Source organism: Macaca mulatta, chromosome 20 (assembly GCF_049350105.2).
Source record: "Macaca mulatta isolate MMU2019108-1 chromosome 20, T2T-MMU8v2.0, whole genome shotgun sequence".
Taxonomy (NCBI): Eukaryota; Metazoa; Chordata; class Mammalia; order Primates; family Cercopithecidae; genus Macaca; species Macaca mulatta.
In genome coordinates, this window is record NC_133425.1 from 45,565,609 (window position 1) to 45,585,388 (window position 19,780).

Here is a 19,780-nt window from a genome sequence, read left to right on the forward strand (position 1 = left end):
ACATGGTGAAACAAAAAAATAACCAAAAAAATTAACCAGATGTGGTGGCGTGTGCCTGTAGTCTCAGCTGCCTGGGAGCCTGAGGAGGAAGAATTGCTTGAGCCCAGGAGGCAGAGGCTGCAGTGAGCCAAAATTGCACCACTGCACTCCAACCTGGGTGACAGAGAGAGACCCATCTCAAAAAGAAAGAAGAATGAGAGAGAGAGAGAAGAAAGAAATGTGTTGAGATAGATTCTTCCTGATCGTTCTTTCCTCCTTCTCTTCACTTGGGAATCTGAGGATATGGCACCAGGATGCTCTGCTCCAGGAACACCAATTTCCCCACTTGAGTTACCCATCCTCTGTGTTTCTTCTCCAGGAGCTCGCACTCCAACCAATTGAGAAAAGATTTGGCTACAATGACACATTGGCTGGAAGACGCACCCACAAACCCATGGACCACTGGACTGTGAGTAACAGTCCTTACTTACGCCTCCTTGCACCCCAGTGTTAAATATTGGTAGAATGAATGAATGGATGAATGAATGAATGGCAAAGACAACTATTTAGTCAAGTACCCAGATATTTCTTGAAAAGGATGTTATTGTGGCCCAGAGGCTGTGCACCGCCTTATTTATTTATGTATGTCACCCAGACTGGAATGCAGTGGTGCAATAATAGCTCACTGCAGCCTCTAACTCCTGGCCTCAGGTGATCCTTCCAGCTTGACCTCCCAAAGCTCTGGGATTACCAGGTGTGAGCCACCATGCCTGGCCTGAGCATGACTTTTGATCTTCATAGGATCCCAAGCCATGAACTTGTAGCCACGTTGACAACTTGTCCAGCTTGAACAGATTGAATAATCAAGCAGACGTGGCTGTAGTGTCACCTGTGAGAAACTGCAATATTTTATAGCTGCTTTGTTTTTTGAGATGGAGTTTCACTATGTTGCCCAGGGTGGTCTTGAACTCCTGGACTCAAGCAACCCTCTCGCCTTAGCCTCCTGAGTGGCTGGAACTACAGGGACTCACCACTGTGCTAGGCAAAATTGTAATGTCTTACAGACACGCACATACACACAAAACTAAGATTTAAAAAGCTAGACAGAGATAATATCTTATAATTCAAGGTTTTTTAGCCATCAACACATAGATGTTGATTAATCATTCAACATTAATTATGGTTGTGTTTTTCAGGTCCAGTTTTAGAACTTTGAACAAGGTTAATAATCTTGTATTGCTGTGGTCATAGTCCCTTGCTAATTACCGAAGATAAATAAGATGTGATCACAAGAACAGTCCACTCACTGTGTCTCACATATTCTCTATAGCCCTAAGAGAAATGACTTTCATCATATTTTAAGTTGGTTATATTGGCTAGTTTCTTTCTTTTTCCTTTTTATTTATTTATTTATTTATTTATTTATTTATTTATTTATTGAGATGGAGTCTTGCTCTGTCGCCCAGGCTGGAATGCAATAACACGATCTTGGCTCACTGCAACTTCCTCCTCCCAGGTTCAAGCAATTCTCCAGCCTCAGCCCCCCAAGTAGCTGAGATTATAGGTGCCCACCACCATACCTGGCTAACTTTTGTATTTTTAGTAGAGACGGGGTTTCACCATGTTGTCCAGGCGGGTCTCGTTCTCCTGACCTCAAGTGATCCACCCGCCTTGGCCTCCGAAAGTGCTGGGGTTACAGGTGTGAGTCATTGTACCCAGCTATATTGGCTAGTTTCAAAACAGATCAGGGGTTATCCATTTGAAACCGTTCCGCTAACATGATATGACAAGGTTTGTAAGTATAAGCTTGGCAACTTCGATTTCTGGCACAAGGTGTGTGGCCTCCCAGAGCTCTAGCCTGTCCTTTCTGACTCAGTTTGTCTTGCTCTGTAATGAATGGGTTCTGTCCATTTGTCAGCCTGCAGATTTTCAGCTGGGGTTTTTTTTTTCATGTCAGCCAAATAAATACAGAAATTGCTCCCCCAACCCTGATTATAATCATTTTGGTCACATTTTTCAAAGCTGCTCCCCCAACCCTGATTATAATCATTTTGGTCACATTTTTCAAAGCTTACTCTTAGACTATCCCCAAACTCCAGGGTAACTCCATATTATTATTCAATTTTTTTCTCAGATTAAATGTCTGTTAGGCTGGTTACACAATTACAATAAGGGAAAAGCGTGGCCCTTTCATTTTGCATTTTACCTCGGAGAAGGTCCTCACGGCTTGACTTTGCACATTTCTGGAAACAGAATTTGCCTTTCTGCTCCTGTGTGAGGTAGTCAAAGCACGATGTGCATGTGGTTCCAAACACATTTCATTCTGTAGCTATTCTTTTGTTGAAGGCGCTCACCACAAAACATCCTGGAAGGGGATTACGGGGCAGGTGCAACAGACGAGGGTGTTTCCTGGATGGGGAAGGCAGAGCGCCAAGTAAAGGAGTAAGTGCTGAAGAAGGGATTTTACTTGAAATTGGAAGTCATAGGAGCTTTTTGGTTTTGGGGGTGGATGTGTAAGTGATACATTTATAGAGTAAAAACGAAATTCAGGCCACGTGCAGTGGCTCACACCTGTAATCCCAGTGCCTGCGGAGTCCGTCCTGCCTTGGTCTCCCCCAAAAACAAAGAATTTTAGAGTCAATAGCACATTATGTTTTGACTACATCACAAAGCAGCAGAAAAGGGCCAGGCGCCGTGTCTCCTGCCTATAGTCCCAGCACTTTGGGAGACTGAGGCAGGTGGGTGTTTTGCATTCAGGAGCTCAAGACCAGCCTGGCCAACATGGTGAAACCTCATCTCTACTGAAAATACAAAAAAAATTAGCTGCGCATGGTGGCATGCACCTGTAGTCCCAGCTACTTAGGAGGCTCAGACGGGAGGATAGTTTGAACCCAGGAGACAGAGGTTGCAGCGAGGTTGTGCCACTGTACTCCAGCCTGGGTGACAGAGTGAGACTCCCTCTCAAAAAAAAAAAAAAAAAAAAACCCAAAAACAAACAAACAACAACAACAAAAGCAACAGAAGGATACATTCTGATTTTCCTCTTTTAAAAATTTTCCTCTGTTTTATGAATTATTTTCCCAGACGTGTGCAAAGCCGAGCCACATGGGCCTTTTCCAAGGTAAAATGCAAAACAAGGGGGCCAGGCTTTTCCCTTATTTTTACCTCCTTGCCTAGGAGTTTGAGACCAGCCTGGGCAACAGAACAAGACCTCGTCCCTAAAAAAAAAAAAAGTAGCTGGATGTGGTGGTGCATGCCTATAGTCCCAGTTACTCAGGAGGCTGAGGTGGGAGGATTGCCTGAGTCCAGGAGTTGGAGACTGCTGCGAGCCATGATCATACCGTTGCAGATCCAACCTGGGTGACAGAGTGAGACCCTGTCTCAAATAAATAAATAAATAAATAAATAAATAAATAAATAAAGTTCAGAAGAGTATAAAGTGAAAGTCTCAATTCTTCATGGATTTCTTATTCTCTAATTTTCCTTCCCCAGCCTTTTGTTACTTCCTTGTATAGCCTTCTAGAGATAGACTATGTGTATGCAGATAGACAGGGCACTCTTATGACTGGTAACATATTATAACATTTGTGCACTTTGTTTGCTATTTTGCTTTTCTGTAACAATATACTCATTCAACAAATATTTATTAAGTACCTAATGAACGCTTGAATCCTGTCGTATGTACTCTGGATAGAGCAATAAAAAAACCGATCTATATTAGTTTTCTATTGCTGTGTAACAAACTGTTGCAAATGTAGCAGTTTAAAAACCACACAGTTACTCTCTCTCAGTTTTTGTGGGTCTAGAGTCCATGCACTGTTTCCCTGAGTTATCTGCTTCAGGTTCTTGCCAGGCTGCAATCAAGCTATCAACAGTGCTATGTTCTCATCTGGAGACTCAACTGGAGAAGAACTTGCTTCTGAGCCCACTCCAGTGGTTAGTGGACTTCATTTTCTGGTAGGAATAGGATGGAGAGCTTTGGATTTTTACCAGCTGTTGTCCAGAGGTCCTCAGTTCCTGGAGGCTGTCCCTGTGCAGTTGACAAGCAGCAGCTTGCTTCAGGTCAGGCCAGCAGGAGACAGCATATCTGCTAGCAAGATGGAAGTCTTATTGGCCAGGTGCAGTGGCTCATGCCTGTAATCCCAGCACCTTGAGGGGCTGAGGCGGGTGAATCACCTGAGGTCAGGAGTTCAAGACCAGCCTAGCCAACATGCCGAAACCCCATCTCTACTAAAAGTGGAAAAATTAGCCAGGTATGGTGCTGGGCACCTATAATCCCAGCTACTCAAGAGGCTGAGGCAGGAGAATCGCTTAAGCCCTGGAGGCGGAGGTTGCAGTGAGTGCACACTACAGACTGGGTGACACAGCAAGACTAAAAAAAAAAAAAAAAAAAAAGATGGAATTATTTTTGTATCACTCTCTGTAACCTCGAATTTTTGGGCTCAAACAATCTTCCTGCCTCAGCCTCCTGAGTACCTGGGACTAAAGGCATGCACCACCATGCCTAGCTAATTTTTTTTTTTTTAAACAGTTTCACTCTTGTTGCCCAGGTTGAAGTGCAGTGGTGCGATCTCAGCTCACTGCAACCACTGCCTTCTAGTTTCAAGTGATTCTCTTGCCTCAGCCTCCTGAGTAGCTGGGATTACAGACACCCACCACCATGCCCGGCTAATTTTTGTATTTTTAGTAGAGACGGGGTTTCATCACATTGGCCAGGCTGGTCTCGAGCTCCTGACCTTGTGATCTGCCCACCTCGGCCTCCCAAAGTGCTGGGATTACAGGCGTGAGCCACTGCACCTGGCCTGCCCAGCTAATCTTTAATAAACTTTTTACAGAAACAGGGTGTCACTGTGTTGCCCAGGCTGGTCTTGTACTCCAGGCCTCAAGCAACCCTCCCACCTCAGCATCCCAAAGGGCTGGGATTGCAGGCGGGAGCCACTGTGCCTGGCCAAGATTGAGTCTTATAAAGCAACACAATCATGGGAAAAATATCCTATCACTTTGTCACATGCTATTGGTTAGATGCAAATCACAGGTCCCACCCACACTGAAGGAGAGGAAATTACATAAAGACTTGAGCAGCAGGAAGTGGGGATCATGGGAGAGGAGACTATGTTAGAGTCTGTCTGCCTTGCAAACAAAGCTCCTGTTGCGTGGAGCTTATGTTCTGGTAAGGGAAGCAGACCACCAATGAATAGGAAAATAAGTGCATGTTGGGTGCTAAAAATAAGTGCTAAAGCCAAACAATAAATTTGGGTAAATGGAGCAGATGTAAAGGAGTGTTACTATAGAAGAGAGCAGTCAGGGAAGGCCTTTGGGACAGCAACATTTGAGCAGAGACCTGAAGGAAATGAGGAAGGCACAGAGATTACTGGGAGAAGAGGCACATGCACAGGCCCTGCCGAGTGAGCATGCTGGAGGGTTCTGCAGCAATGCAGAGACCCATGTGGCCGCAGCATAGTGATCCAGTAGCAGGATGCAAAGCTAGAGAGGAGATGGGGTTGGACCAGACAGGGCCTCGCAGCCGTGTTAAGGATCTGAGTGTGATACAAAGCCATTAGGAAACGTAGGGCAGAGGAGAAACACTGGCTTTCCATTGCAAAGAATCACTTTGATCCTGGGATAAGAACAGATGGAAGAGAGGCATGGCTAGAAGGAAAGAAACCAGTCTTAATCATTTCAGCAAGAAACACTAGTGGTTTGGACCGAAGTGGTGCATTTCCTGGAAAGTGGGCAGCTGCCACCTGAAGGAAGAGCCTGCAGCATCAATGGTGGTTTGGATGTGTGGTAGGAGTGAAGAAAATGTTAAAGGTGATGCCAAGGATTTTGGCCTGAGTCACTTGAAGGATGGGGGTCATCATTTATTGAGATGCAGAAGACAGTGAGAGAAGTGGGTTTGAGCAGAAAAAAAAAAAAATCTGGAGTTTCATTTGTTTCTTGTTTCTTTTTGTATTTTTTCTGGCAGGCAAGTTGTTACTTAGACTCCTTAGCGGATTCTGACTTCCATGGCTACCATCCTGCTTAGAGTTTGATTTATCATGTGCTGTAAACAAAGTGGCATTGTCATTGTTTCTTTTCTTTTTTTCTTTTTTCTTTTCTTTTTTTTTTTTTTTTTTTTTTGAGACGGGGTCTTGCTCTGTCACCAACGCTGCAGTGCAGTGGTGTGAATACAGCTCACTGCAGCCTCAATTTCCTGGGCTCAAGAGACTCCTCGGCCTTGGCCTCCCAAAATGTTGGGATTGCAGGCAGAGGGGGTTCCAAGCGTTGGTGTGGATGATTCCAGACCAACAGGGAAGGTCTGGGGTTTTTTAATGTAGGAGAAACAGGAAGGTCATACTTGTCTCCTAGGCACAAAGCAGAAGGTGACTCTCAAAACAAAACAAGAACAATCGTAAAACTGAGTTCTAGAAAAGAGCCTTGGAAACTTCTTTTGTGACCAAGTAACTCTTTTTCAAGAAGGCCTGGACTGTGTTTCAAGCTATGTAGGCACTGCTAAGAGAACATTCTGGAGTGAAGTGTTGACGTTTAGTAAGAGCCTTTGTGTTTTTATTTCTTTTCTTTTTTTCATGCTATTCTGACAAAAGAGCCTTTGTCCGCCAGACGTGGTGGCTCACGCCTGTAATCCCAGCACTTTGAGAGACCGAGGTGGGCAGATCATGAGGTCAGGAGATCGAGACCATCCTGGCTAACATGGCGAAACCCCATCTCTACTAAAAATACAAAAATTAGCTGGGCGTGGTGGCATGTGCTTGTAATCCCAGCTACTGGAGAGGCTGAGGCAGGCGAATCACTTGAACCAGGAAGCCAGAGGTTGTAGTGAGCTGAGATGGTGCCACTGCACTCCAGCCTGGCAACTGAGCGAGACTTTGTCTTAAAAAAAAAAAAAAGGCCGGGCGCGGTGGCTCAAGCCTGTAATCCCAGCACTTTGGGAGGCCGAGACGGGCGGATCACGAGTTCAGGAGATCGAGACCATCCTGGCTAACACGGTGAAACCCCGTCTCTACTAAAATACAAAAAAAATTAGCCGGGCGAGGTGGCGGGCGCCTGTACTCCCAGCTACTCGGGAGGCTGAGGCAGGAGAATGGCCTGAACCCGGGAGGCAGGGCTTGCAGTGAGCTGAGATCCGGCCACTGCACTCCAGCCTGGGCAACAGAGCTAGACTCCGTCTAAAAAAAAAAAAAAAAAAAAAAAAAAGAGCCTTTATCTTTCAAAACGGAATTTGCCTGGTTGGATTGTTTAATAACAGGTGAGGTAGCAATTGTCAGTAAGCACCTTCTAAGGCAAGACCACCTTGTCTGAAGCCTTCTCCTTTATCCACAGACTACGTGGCAGGAATGAGTTAAAAAGAAAGGGTAAAATGGGGCCAGGCATGGTGGCTTACACTTGTAATTCTAGCACTGTGGGAGGCTGAGGTGGGTGGATCACCTGAGGCCAGGAGTTCGAGATCAGCCTGGCCAACATGGTGAAACTCCGTCTTTACTAAAAATACAAAATATTGGCCGGGCGCGGTGGCTCAAGCCTGTAATCCCAGCACTTTGGGAGGCCGAGACAGGCAGATCACGAGGTCAGGAGATTGAGACCATCCTGGCTGACACGGTGAAACCCCGTCTCTACTAAAAAATACAAAAAACTAGCCGGGCAGGTGGCGGTCGCCTGTAGTCCCAGCTACTCGGGAGGCTGAGGCAGGAGAATGGCCTAAACCCGGGAGGCGGAGCTTGCAGTGAGCTGAGATCCGGCCACTGCACTCCAGCCTGGGCGACAGAGCGAGACTCGATCTCAAAAAAAAAAAAAAAAAAAAAAAAAAACTTAGCCGGGTGTAGTTAAGGGCATCTGTAATCCCAGCTATATGGGAGGCCGAGGCAGGAGAATCGCTTGAACCCAGGAGGCAGAGGTTGCAGCAGGCCGAGATCGTGCCACTGCACTCCAGACTGAGCGACAGAGTAAGACTCTGTCTCAAAAAAAAAAAAAAAAAAAGAGGTAAAATGCACAGCACTGCTAGGGTGTTGCATCTTGGTTGAGTTTCTGGGCTTTCTCTCCACTAGAGTGGCTGCCCAGAGACCAACACTTGCTTTGCGTGCCTCTGGCCAAGGGCACTACTTCCTCTAGTAACAGGAAAGATGGTGGGAGGAGCTGCCTACATGACCTTGTGAAAACCTGAATCTGAGGAATTTGTTACAGACCGGTCCGAAAATTTGAGAAAATGAACTCATTCTGGGAGTGGGTTTTTTCCACTCTCATCAGGCTGAGCTACCAATTCTTTTTGGGGGCCTTAGTGCCCGCCATGGTCAAGTTCTATAGAAACACCACTCAAAACAGAGATTATCCAGAAAAGGCAAAGCTCTCAAGATAGAAAGTAGATTAGTGGCTGCCTAGGGCTCAAGTGGGAAAAGGAGTGACTGCAAAGGAACCTTAAAGATCTTTCTGGGGACAGAGGTATTTTAAAATTGGAATGCGGTGATGATTGCACAGCTCTGTACATTCACTAAAAATCATTGAATTGTACACTTAGGATGGGCAAATTGTACAGTATGTAAATTAAAATAAAGCTCTTTTAAAAAATATTTAATCAGCCAGGTGCAGTGACTCATGCCTGTAACTCCAGCACTTTGGGAGGCCAAGGTGGGCTGATCACTTGAGCTCAGGAGTTCGAGACCAGCCTGACTAACATGGTGAAACCCTGTCTGCACCAAAAATACAAAAATTAGCAGGGCGTGGTGGTGTGCCCCTATAGTCCCAGCTACTCGGGAGACTGAGGTGGGAGGATCGCTTGAGCCTCGGAGGCAGAGGTTGCAGTGAGCCAAAATCGCACCATTGTACTCCAGCCTGGATGAGGGGAGTGAAACCCTGTCTCAAAAATAAATTAATTAATTAATTGACAAATAATAACTATAATATATCTCTGTGGGATGCAATGTGATGTTTTGATATATGTATACATTATGGAATAATTAAATCAAGCATACCCATCACTCCACATAACTATTTTTTTGTGGTGTGAACATTTAAGATCAGCTCTGTTGGTCAGGTGCAGTGGCTTACGCTTGTAATCCCAACAGTTTGGGAGGCCAAGGCAGGAGGATCACTTGAGCCAGGAGTTTGAGACCAGCCTGGGCAACATAGTGAGACCCTGTGTCTACGAAAAGTACAAAAATTACCCAGGTGTGGTGCCATACAGCTGTCGTTCCAGCTACTTGGGAGTCTGAGGTAGGAGGATCACTTGAGCCCAGAAGATCGAGGCTGCAGGAGCTGAGACCATCCCAGTGCACACCAGCCTGGGTGATAGAGCAAGACACTGTCTCAATAAAATAAAATTTAAAAATAAAATAAAATCAGTTATCTTATAGGTCTTGAAAACTTATTCTTCTGTATAATTGAAACTTCATACCCTTTGACCAACATCTCCCCATTGCCACCCCCCACCAATAGAACTCTTAAAACACACACTGCATTAGTCAGGGTTCTCCAGAAAAATAGACCAATATGATTGATCAGTCTATCTGTCTGTCCACCTCTATCTCTATCACTGTATTATCATCTATGATGTATTTTAAGGAATTAACTCATGCGATTTTGGAGGCTGAGAAATCCCACACTCTCCTTCGCAAACTGGAGACCTGGGAAGGCTGGTGGTGTAACTCTGAGAACTGGAGATCCGATGGTGTAAGTCCCGGGAGAGGACAGAAGACTGATGTCTCCGCTCAACCAATCAGGCAGACAGAGCAAACTCTCCCTCCCCTGCTTCTGTTGTTCTATTCAGGCCTTCAGTGGACTGGATGACAGGACTGGATGAGGACCCCCACACTGGGGAGGTCATCTGCTTTACTCAGCCCTGATTCAAATGCCAGTCTCATTCAGAATCACTCTCACAGACACACCCAGAAATAATGTTTTACCTAGGCACCCTATGTCCCAATCAAGTCGACACATAAAAATAACCATTACAAGTCTACCCCTTGTCCACTTGACACTCATCCTCATCTCCTGAAACCATACTTAGTCTCCAAATAATAACAATAACAAGGTCATAATTCTGCCTAATATGATACATCTATCCCGTGTACCACCGAAAATGCACACTCTTTCCCAGAAAAGGATGGGAATGAGTGATGTTTACTCTTCTCTTTGATATTCTTCTGAAACTTAAATACTGTGATGTTGCAGAGACAAAAGTGACTCCATCTTGAATGCTGATCTGCCATACTGACTTCTTACTAACCCCAGTCTTGTGAATGCCTTCTGATTCCTACTTTATTTACTGTCCTTGGTGTAAGAACATGTACACACTATAAATCCTGCCTTTAGGTCAAGGCAACCTTGATATTACCACACAAATCACAGGCTATGACGCACATAGCATTCTTGCCTGTTCTGGAGGGCTGCTGTGTTAGGCCATCCCTGCATTACTATAAAACATACCTGAGGCTAAGTAATTCTTAAAGAAAAGAGGTTTGGGCTGGGCGCCGTGGCTCATGCCTACAATCCCAGCACCGTGGGGAGGCCAAGGCTGGCGGATCACCTGAGGTCAGGAGCTTAAGACCAGCCTGGCCAACATGGTGAAACCCCATCTCTACTAAAAAATACAAAAAATACAAATAAAAAATTAACCAGACGTGGTGGCAGGTGCTTGTAATCCCAGCTATTCGGGAAGCCGAGGCAGGAGAATTTCTTGAACCTGGGAGGCGGAGCTTGCAGTGAGCCGAGACTGCGATTCTCCCACCGCGGGCTGCAGGCTGTACAAGCATGGCTCTAGAATCTGCTTCTGGTGAAGCTGAAGGGGAAGCAGGCATGTCATATAAAGAAAGTGGGAGCAGGAGAGACAGGGAAGGGGTGGGTGCCATACACTTACAAACAACAAGATCTCGCATGCAGTCATGTGAGAACTCACTTATCACCAAGGGGATAGTGCTGAACTATTCATAAGAGATCTGCCCCCAGGGTCCAATCACCTCCCACCAGGCCCCACCTCCAACACTGGGAATCATATTGCAACATGAGATTTGAAGGGGACAAAAATCTAAACTATATCAGTTGCCTTAAATTGTCTCTATAGAGCATACAGCCCCTTTCCCTTTGGTAGGTGAGCCTTGGGTCTGGGGAGGAATCATGCTGAGATCTACCTGTCTTGCTGATGCTCAAGACTAAACTTCTGCATATAAGTTCCTTCATAAATCACCCTTCATTGACAAACTGGTTCATCTGCCTCATTCCTCGGTTTCTCTGCTCCTTTGGCATTTGAGGGCTGCTTTGCATATATGACATTTTCATAGAACAGCCGTAAAATTTTTCTTGTTATTTTTGGTTTTCTTGTTTGTTTTCCATAGAGACAAGGTCTGGCTCTGTTGCCCAGGCTGGAGTGCAGTGGTGCAATGACAGCTCACGGCATTCTTATCTTCCCAGGCTCAAGCGATTCTCTCACCTCAGCCTCCTGAGTAGTCGGGACTGCAAGTGCGTGCCACTACACCTGGCTACTGTTTTTTGTTTGTTTGTTTGTTTTTTCTGTTTTGTTTTAGTAGAGATGAGGTTTTGCCACGTTGCTCCGGCTGGTCTCGAACTCCTGGGCTCCAGCAATTAGCCTGCCCTGGCCTCCCAAAGTTCTAGGATTACAGGTGTGAACCACCATGCCCAACTGTTGTTTTTTGAGAGAAGGTCTCACTCTGTTGCCCAGGCTGGAGTGCAGTGGCACGATCATAGCTCACTGCAACCTCTACCTCCTGGGCTTAAGAGATCCTCCCTTTGCAGCCTCCCAAGTAGCTAGGACTACAGGCAAGTGTCACCATGCCTGACTATTTTTTTAAATTTTTGTAGAGACAGGGTCTCCCTGTGTTGCCCAGGCTGGTCTCGATCTTCTAGGTTCAAGTGATCCTCCCACCTCAGCCTCTCAAAGTGCTGGGATTACAGACATGAACTACCACAGATACAAAATTAACAATACTTAAATCCTATGATATAAAGTCATTACATCTTATGTTACATGATAAAATGAGAGGAAAGAAAACAAAGATATTTGCTACCCAAACGTGTTCATAATAAAATAAGGAGGAAATATAACAATTACAGTCCTCATTTCTGTAACCAGTCATGTGGTCATGGCTGTGTGTTTATTTATAACTGCCTTCCTCCACTACCCCATTCTGTATTCCTTTTGCCTTCAGCAAACACCTCAGGTGGTCATGGTTGTTTATTTGGTGTTGTGATCCAAACCTTCATTCCTGAAGGATCTGGGCCATATATAGTCCTGTCTGGATTGGATGGTTGTATATTTTTCCATTCCACTTAATCAGAGGGCATGGTCATACTGAGAGGTGCTCTACAGGATCTCATGAATTGCAGACATACTCTTTCTTACTTCCATTGTGGAGTAGTAGTCCAAGTTTCCCTTGGTAGTCAGAATCCATTTATCTAGCCACTAGAAGATTCCCTTATTTTCTTATTGATTCAGGGTGTTGAGGAGCCCATAGTGGCTGGGTGGTAGCCTTAACTTCCAGTTCAAGGCAATTATTGTTGTGTCTCCAGATGGAAGTATTCCTTCTTCTCGAACTAAGAGCTCTAGACCAGCAGAGCATAAAGTTGTGAGAACAAGAACCAAAAATTTTGCTACTGGGTCACCAGGAGTAATAGTGGTTCAGCTGGGCACGGTAGCTCATGCCTGTAATCCCAGTGCTTTGGGAGGCCAAGGCAGGAGGATTGCTTGAGGCCAGGAGTTCAAGACCAGCCCAAACAGCACAGGGAGACACTGTTTCTACAACTATATATACATACATATATATATATATTTTGTTGTTGTTGTTGTTGTTGTTAAACTAGCTGGGCATGGTGGCAAGAACTTGTAGTCCTAGCTACTTGAGAGGCTGAGGTGGGAGGATTGCTTGAGCCCTCGACTTCAAGGCTGTAGGGAGCTATGGCCATGCCACTGTACTCCAGCCTGGGCAACAGAGCAAGACTCTGTCTAAAAAAAAAAATTGGTGAATGGTGCCACTCCCATTTCCACCCTTGATTCCTGACTGTGATTTCCTGCTGTAAGAGAAACAGCACCGTGACCAGGCGCGGTGGCTCACACCTGTAATCCCAGCACTTTGGGAGTCCAGGGCAGGTGGATCACCTGAGGTCAGGAGTTCAAGACCAGCCTGACCAACATGGCAAAACCCCATCTCTACTAAAAAATACATAAATTAGCCAGTGTTGGCAAGTGCCTGTGATCCCAGCTACTTGGGAGGCTGAGTCATGAGAATCGCTTGAACCCGGGAGGCAGACGTTGCAGTGAGCCAAGATCACACCATTGCACTCCAGCCTGGGCAACAAGAGCGAAACTCCATCTCCAAAAAAAAAAAAAAAAAGAAAAAGAAAAAAGAAAGCAAAAGAAACAGCACTGTATATTGGACACTGATTCAGAGCATGTACAGCCTTCTGATGAACCTTGCCCTAGCCCTGCAAGATATTGCCACCTGCCTGGTACTGTAACTAAGTCTTCAAAAGACCCTTCCACTGTTTCATCAAACCAGCTACTTCAGAATGGTGGGAAAAGACCAGTGAATTCCGTGAGCTTGAACGCATTGCTGCATTCCTTTTGCTATGACATGAGTTCATTGATGAGAAGCAATGCTGTGTGGAATACCAATACCATTACAATGGATAAGGCATTCTATAAGTCCACAAACGGTAGTTTTGGTAGAAGCATTGTGGCAGGGAAGGCAAATTAATATGCAGAGTAAGAGTTTATTACAAGCCCACACAGTGGAGTGCACCTGTAGTTCCAGCTACTTGGGAGGCTGAGGCAAAGTGGGAGGATTTCTTGAGAACAGGAGTTCAAAGCTGTAGTGTGCGATGATCATGCCTGCAAATAGCCACTGCACTCCAGCTGGGGCAACATAGCAAGACCCCATCTCTAAAAATAAAAAATAAGAATTAAAAAAAATTTAAGAATCTATTACAGTAAGAACAAAACACTGTCCCTCCCATGATAGAACCAGTTCAGTGTTATCAACCTGCCACTGGGTAGCTGGCTGATTACCCCCTAGGGAATATCAGGAATTCAGTCTTGGTCTTTGCTGCTGACAGGTTGGGCACTTGCCAGCAGCCATAGCCAGGTCAGCATTGGTGAGTGGAAGTCCATATTCTCAAGCCCATGATTAACCTCCATCCCTGCCACCATGGCCACTCTGTTCATGAGCCCACTGGCTGATGACAGGGATGGCTGGAGAAAGAGGCTGATCGCTATCCACAGAATAGATCATCTCATCCACTTGAGTTTTTAAGTCCTCCTCTACTAAGGTCACCCTTTGGTGAGCATTCACATGGGAGACAAATATCTTATGATTTTTGTTCATTCTATGAGGTCTATTCACATACCTCTTCTCCAAATTTCCTTGTTACCAGTTTTCCAATCATATTCCTTCCAAGTTCCTGAACATCCAGCCAAACCACTGTCCACAGCCCATGGAATTGGTGTATAATTGCATCTCTTCCTCCAAGCACAGCATGCTGCCTGAAGTTTTGCCCCCGGGAAGATTTCCCTTCACTGCTGTCCTTAAGAGATGTCTCAGAGAGAAGCTGTAGTGCTGTCCACTTTCAGGTGGCACACATGTATTGTGCAGAACCACCTGTAAACCAGGCCTGTCTTATCTTCCTCTGTCAACTGATTGTAGGGACCTCCCTAAGAAGCCATAGGTACAGAACGGTTACAGAACGGGAGAGAGAAGGCAGTGTAGTAGGGGGGCGGGGCGGGGGGGAACCATTGCTATTTGGGCCAGTCCTTCGTTAACTTACTTGTGCCTTCAGGGCCTGCTTGAACTCAATCACATATATACCACTCCCATTTGATGGTGGAGTGCTCCTGTGCACATCCAACTTTATGGCATTAGAGGTCAGATAGCACCCAGTTTGTGATGGGCAGCTCAAGTCACATTGTAACTTGGTGGCCATGGTTGAGCATTCAGTCCTTTTTTCCCCCTGAGATGGAGTCTCGCTCTGTTGCCTGGGCTGCAGTGCAATGGTGCAATCTCGGCTCGCTGCAGCTTCTGCCCTCAGGGTTCAAGTGATTCTCCTGCCTCAGTCTCTCAAGTAGCTGGGATTACAGATGCATGCCACCATGCCCAACTAATTTTTGTGTTTTTAGTACAGATGGGGTTTCACCATGTTGGCCAGGCTGACCTCGTGATTCGCCCACCTCAGCCTCCCAAAGTGCTGGGATTACAGGCGTGAGCCACCGTGTCCCGCCAAGCATTCAGTCTTTACCAAGGCTCGGTAGCAGGCCAAGAGCTGTCTCAAAAGGAAAGTAAGCTGAAGGATGGCAGGGCTCTGCTGCAAAATTCTAAGGATCTGTGCTGTAATTCACTTACAGGAACCTGCTAAAGACTCCAAACAGCACCCCTGTCTGCCACTGACCTTTCAAGCACCATTGGCTCTACTGGATCATGTGGCCCAAGGGGCGGAGCAGTTTGCACAGCAGCCTGGACCCATTGCAGAGCCTTGTCCGGTTCTGAGTCCCACTCAACACTTTGGCAGCTTTTTGGGTCACGCAGTAAGTAGATTAGAATATTATACCTAAATGAAGAATATGTTGCCTCCAAAATCCAAAGACACCCGCTGGGCATTGTGCCTGTATTCTGCCTGTAAGAGGGGGCAGATGCGACAGCTTCTCCCTCACCTTAGAAGGGATATCTCAACATGCCCCACACCACTGGATCTCTAGAAGTTTCACTGAGGTAGAAGGCCCTTGAATTTTTGTTGGATTTATTTTTCACCCTCTGACATGCAAGCGTCTTACCATGTCAGTAAGTGTAGAGTAGTTGATACTCCTTGCTTCCTGGGTCCAGTCAGCATGGTGGCTTCAATGTAATGGACCAGTGTGATGTCTTGTGGAAGGGAAAGGCAATTCCTTGGGAATTTAATTTTTATTTTTAATAATTTTTGTCGTACATAGTAGGCATATATATTTATGGGGTACATGAAATGTTTTGATACAGGCATGTAATGCATAATGATTATATGGAGAATGGGGTTCCATCCCCTTGAACATTTATCCTTTGTGTAACAAACAATCCAATTATACTTTCAGTTATTTTAAAATGTACAATTATTATTTACTATAGTTACCCTGTTGTGCTATCAAATAGCGGGTCTTATTAATTCTTTCTAACTACTATTTTCGTACCCATTAACCATCCCTACTTCCCACCTCCCCAACTACCCTTCCAAGCTTCCTGATAATCACCCTTCTACTCTCTATGTCCATGAGGTCAGTTGTTTTGATTTTTAGATCCCACAAATGAGTGAGAAAGTGCAATGTTTGTCTTTCTGTGTAAATTTTGACATAGGGCTAGAGAGTTGACATATACTCCCCAGGCAGGACCTGAAGCTGTATTGCTGGCCCTGCCTGCTGAAAGCAAACTGCTTCTGTGGGCCTCATGGACAGGAATTCGAGGGAAAGGCCTTTGCCAGTTTAACAGCTGCAAACCAGGAACCAGGGGATGTGTTAATTTGCTTAAGCAATGAAACCACATGTGATACATCAGCTGCAATTGGAGTCACCACCTGGTTAAGCTTGTGATAATCCACCATCATTCTCCAAGATCCATCTGTCTTCTGCACAGGCCAAATGGGCAAATTGAATGGGAATGTGGTGGGAATCATCACCCCTGCATCCTTCATGTCCTTGATGGTGGCACTAATCTCTGCAATCCCTCTGGGAAGGTGTTATGTTTTTGGTTTACTATTTTCCTAGTTCAAGGCAGCTCTAGTGGCTTCCACTTGGCCTTTCCTCCCATAATAGCCCTCACTCCACAGGTCAGGGAAACAATATCGGGATTCTGTCAGCTTCTTTGTATGCCTATTTCAATCACACATTCTGGAACTGGAGAAATAACTGCAGAATGGGTTGGGACCCACTGGGCCCACTGTGAGGCAGACTTGAGCCAAAACTCCATTAATCACCTGACCTCCATAAGCCCCTACTCCCACTGGTAGGCCACAGTGGCATTTTCGGTACCCCAGAATTGGTATCAGGTCAGAGCTGGTGTCCAGTAGTCCCCAAAGGTTCTGATTATTTCCTTCTTCCCAATGCACAACTACCGTGGTTACAGGTCCCTGGCTATAGGTCCCTTTCGGGAAGACTGGGAAAAAGATTAATAGCATACATTTTTATTAGCCAGGCACAGGGGTTCATGCCTGTAGTCCCAGCTAGTAGGCAGGTGAAGGCAGGAGAATCATTTGAGCCCAGGAGTTTGAGACTGCAGCGAGCCATGTAACCTCAGCAGTTTGGGAGGCCAAGGTGGGCAGATCATGAGATCAAGAGTTCGAGACCAGCTTGGCCAACATGGTGAAACCCTGTCTCTACCAAGAATACAAAAATTAGCCGGGTGTGGTGGCGGGCGCCTGTAATCCCAGCTACTGTGCTCCAGCCTGGGCAACAGAGTGAGACTGTGTCTCAAAAAACAAAAACAAAAACAAAACACACGCACACACACACACAAAGATATATTTTTAGGAGTGTTTGGGTTCTTCTTCAACAGGACCAGGTCTCCCCTTCATTCAAGTGGTCCTGGATCAGTAAAGTGGCTGATGTCCAGCAATTCACTGAGGGGCTCTGACTTGATCTTTATGTTAAACTTTTGTTCATCTGACCTAGAAATGTTCTGCATATACAGATCAAGTAAGAAAATATTTCACTTCTAGGAACACCCTGATAAACTTGCCAGTGCCAAAGGTCTTCATGAGTCAGACCATTCTGATTGCTGCCTTGATTCTGCTGTTCATCATGGCAAGCACACCCCCCTTTCCTCTGTTGGTTGAGTGCCAAAACTTGGCCCCTGCCACTCTGGGCAGGGGTGGGATCCAATGACTCCCCTTGCATTTAGGCTTCCTGATTCTGTGAGCTCAGTTTCCACTGAAAGGCCAGGCCGGCTGGGCGCAGTGGCTCCCGCCTGTAATCCCAGCACTTTAGGAGGCCGAGGCAGGCGGATCACGAGGTCAAGGAGATAGAGACCATCCTGCCTAACACGGTGAAACCCCGTCTCTACTAAAAAATACAAAAAGTTAGCCGGGCGTGGTGGCAGGCACCTGTGGCTGAGGCAGGAGAATGGCGTGAACCTGGGAGGCGGAGCTTGCAGTGAGCAGAGATTGCGCCACTGCCCTCCAGCCTGGGCGACAAGAGGGAGACTCCGTCACAACAGAGCTCTCCAAGGATGTGCTCCCCTCACGATGTTATGTTTCACTGTATTGGTGAAAGGTGTGTCTTTTGAACCTTCCCAGTGTGGCTGAATAGGCCTTAAATGACAAATTCACTCTAGCATGCCAATCTCCCTAAGGTTCTGAATTCCTTTCCCTACATTAAACCAAGGCAGGTACGGCATTTCCAATTTGCTCACCATGGGCCAGGTTTCGGTCCATGTTTTCCATGTTTGAGCCAACCAACCAAAATGTTAGAGCCTTTTCTTTTCCTTCCTTTTTTTTTATACCCCTGAGACAGAGTCTTGCTCTGTCACCCAGGCTGGAGTGCAGTGGCTTGATCTCGGCTGACTGCAACCTCCACCTCCCGAGTTCAAGCAGTTCTCCTTCCTCAGCCTCCCGAGTAGCTGGGATTACAGGTGCTTGCCACCACATCTGGCTAATTTTTGTATTCTTGGTAAAGACAGGGTTTCACTATGTTGGCCAGGCTGGTCTCGAACTTGACCTCATGATCTGCCCTCCTTGGCCTCCCAAACTGCTGGGATTACAGGCGTGAGCCACCGCTCTCAGCCGTGTTTTTTTTTGTTTTTTTTTTTCCAGACAGGGTCTCACTCTGTCAGCCAAGCCAGAGTACAGCTCACTGCAGCCTCGACCTCCCAGGCTCAAATGGTCCTCCTACTTCAGCCTTCTGAGTAGCTTGGACTACAGGAACACACCATCATGCCTGGCTGGTTTTTGTTGTTGTTGTTGTTGTTGTTTTGTTTTTTGAGATGGAGTCTCACTCTGTCACCCAGGCTGGCATACAATGGTGCGATCTCGGCTCACTGCAACCTCCACCTCCCGAGTTCAAGCGATTCTCCCACTTCAGTCTCCTGAGTAGCTGGGACTACAGGTGCACATCACCATGCCCAGCTAATTTTTGTATTTTTAGTACAGATGGGGTTTCACCATACTGGCCAGACTGGTCTCGAACTCATGACCTCAAGTGATCTGCCCACCTCAGCCTCCCAAAGTGCTGGGGTTACAGGCATGAGCAACTGTGCCCAGTGTGTAATTTATAAATTATACTTTACCATAGGTATGTGTATATAGGAAAAAGCATAGTATATGTAGGGTTCGGTACTATCCATAGTTTCAGTCTTCCACTGGGGGTCTTGAAACATATTTCCTTAGGCTAAGAGGGGACTACTCTACTTGAGTTTTCTAACTTATATGGACGGAAATGGGAAAGCATGTGTGAGAATGGATACAAAGGGTATGGGATGATGGCGGAAAGAACATAAGGCTGGGTCAGGCTAAATTAATTGATTTGGGCCCACTAAGCAGAGATTGTGCCTTTAATTCTTCAGTTTAGGGAGTTAGAAAGGCTCTAGGTCAGGTGTGGTGGCTCATGCCCATAATCCCAGCACGTTGGGAGGCTGAGAAGAGAAGATCCCTTGAGCTCAGGACTTTGAGAGCAGCCTGGGCAACACAGCAAGACCTTGACTCTACTAAAAAAAAAAAAAAAATTAGGCCGGGCATGGTGGCTTGAGCCTGTAATCCCAGCACTTTGAGAGGCCAAGGCAGGCAGATCACCTGAGGGCAGGAGTTTGAGACCAGCCTGTGCAACATGGCAAAACCCTGTCTCTACTGAAAAAAA

General features: G+C 46.1%; 1 long non-coding RNA gene across 1 annotated transcript; it reads left to right on the plus strand.

The window, feature by feature from the left end:
- The first annotated feature begins 356 nt into the window (after window positions 1-356).
- On the plus strand, window positions 357-16,044 carry LOC144337936 (uncharacterized). The gene is made up of 2 exons (XR_013411585.1): window positions 357-448; window positions 15,317-16,044. It is a non-coding gene; the product is annotated as an uncharacterized LOC144337936 (long non-coding RNA).
- The last annotated feature ends 3,736 nt before the right edge of the window (window positions 16,045-19,780 follow it).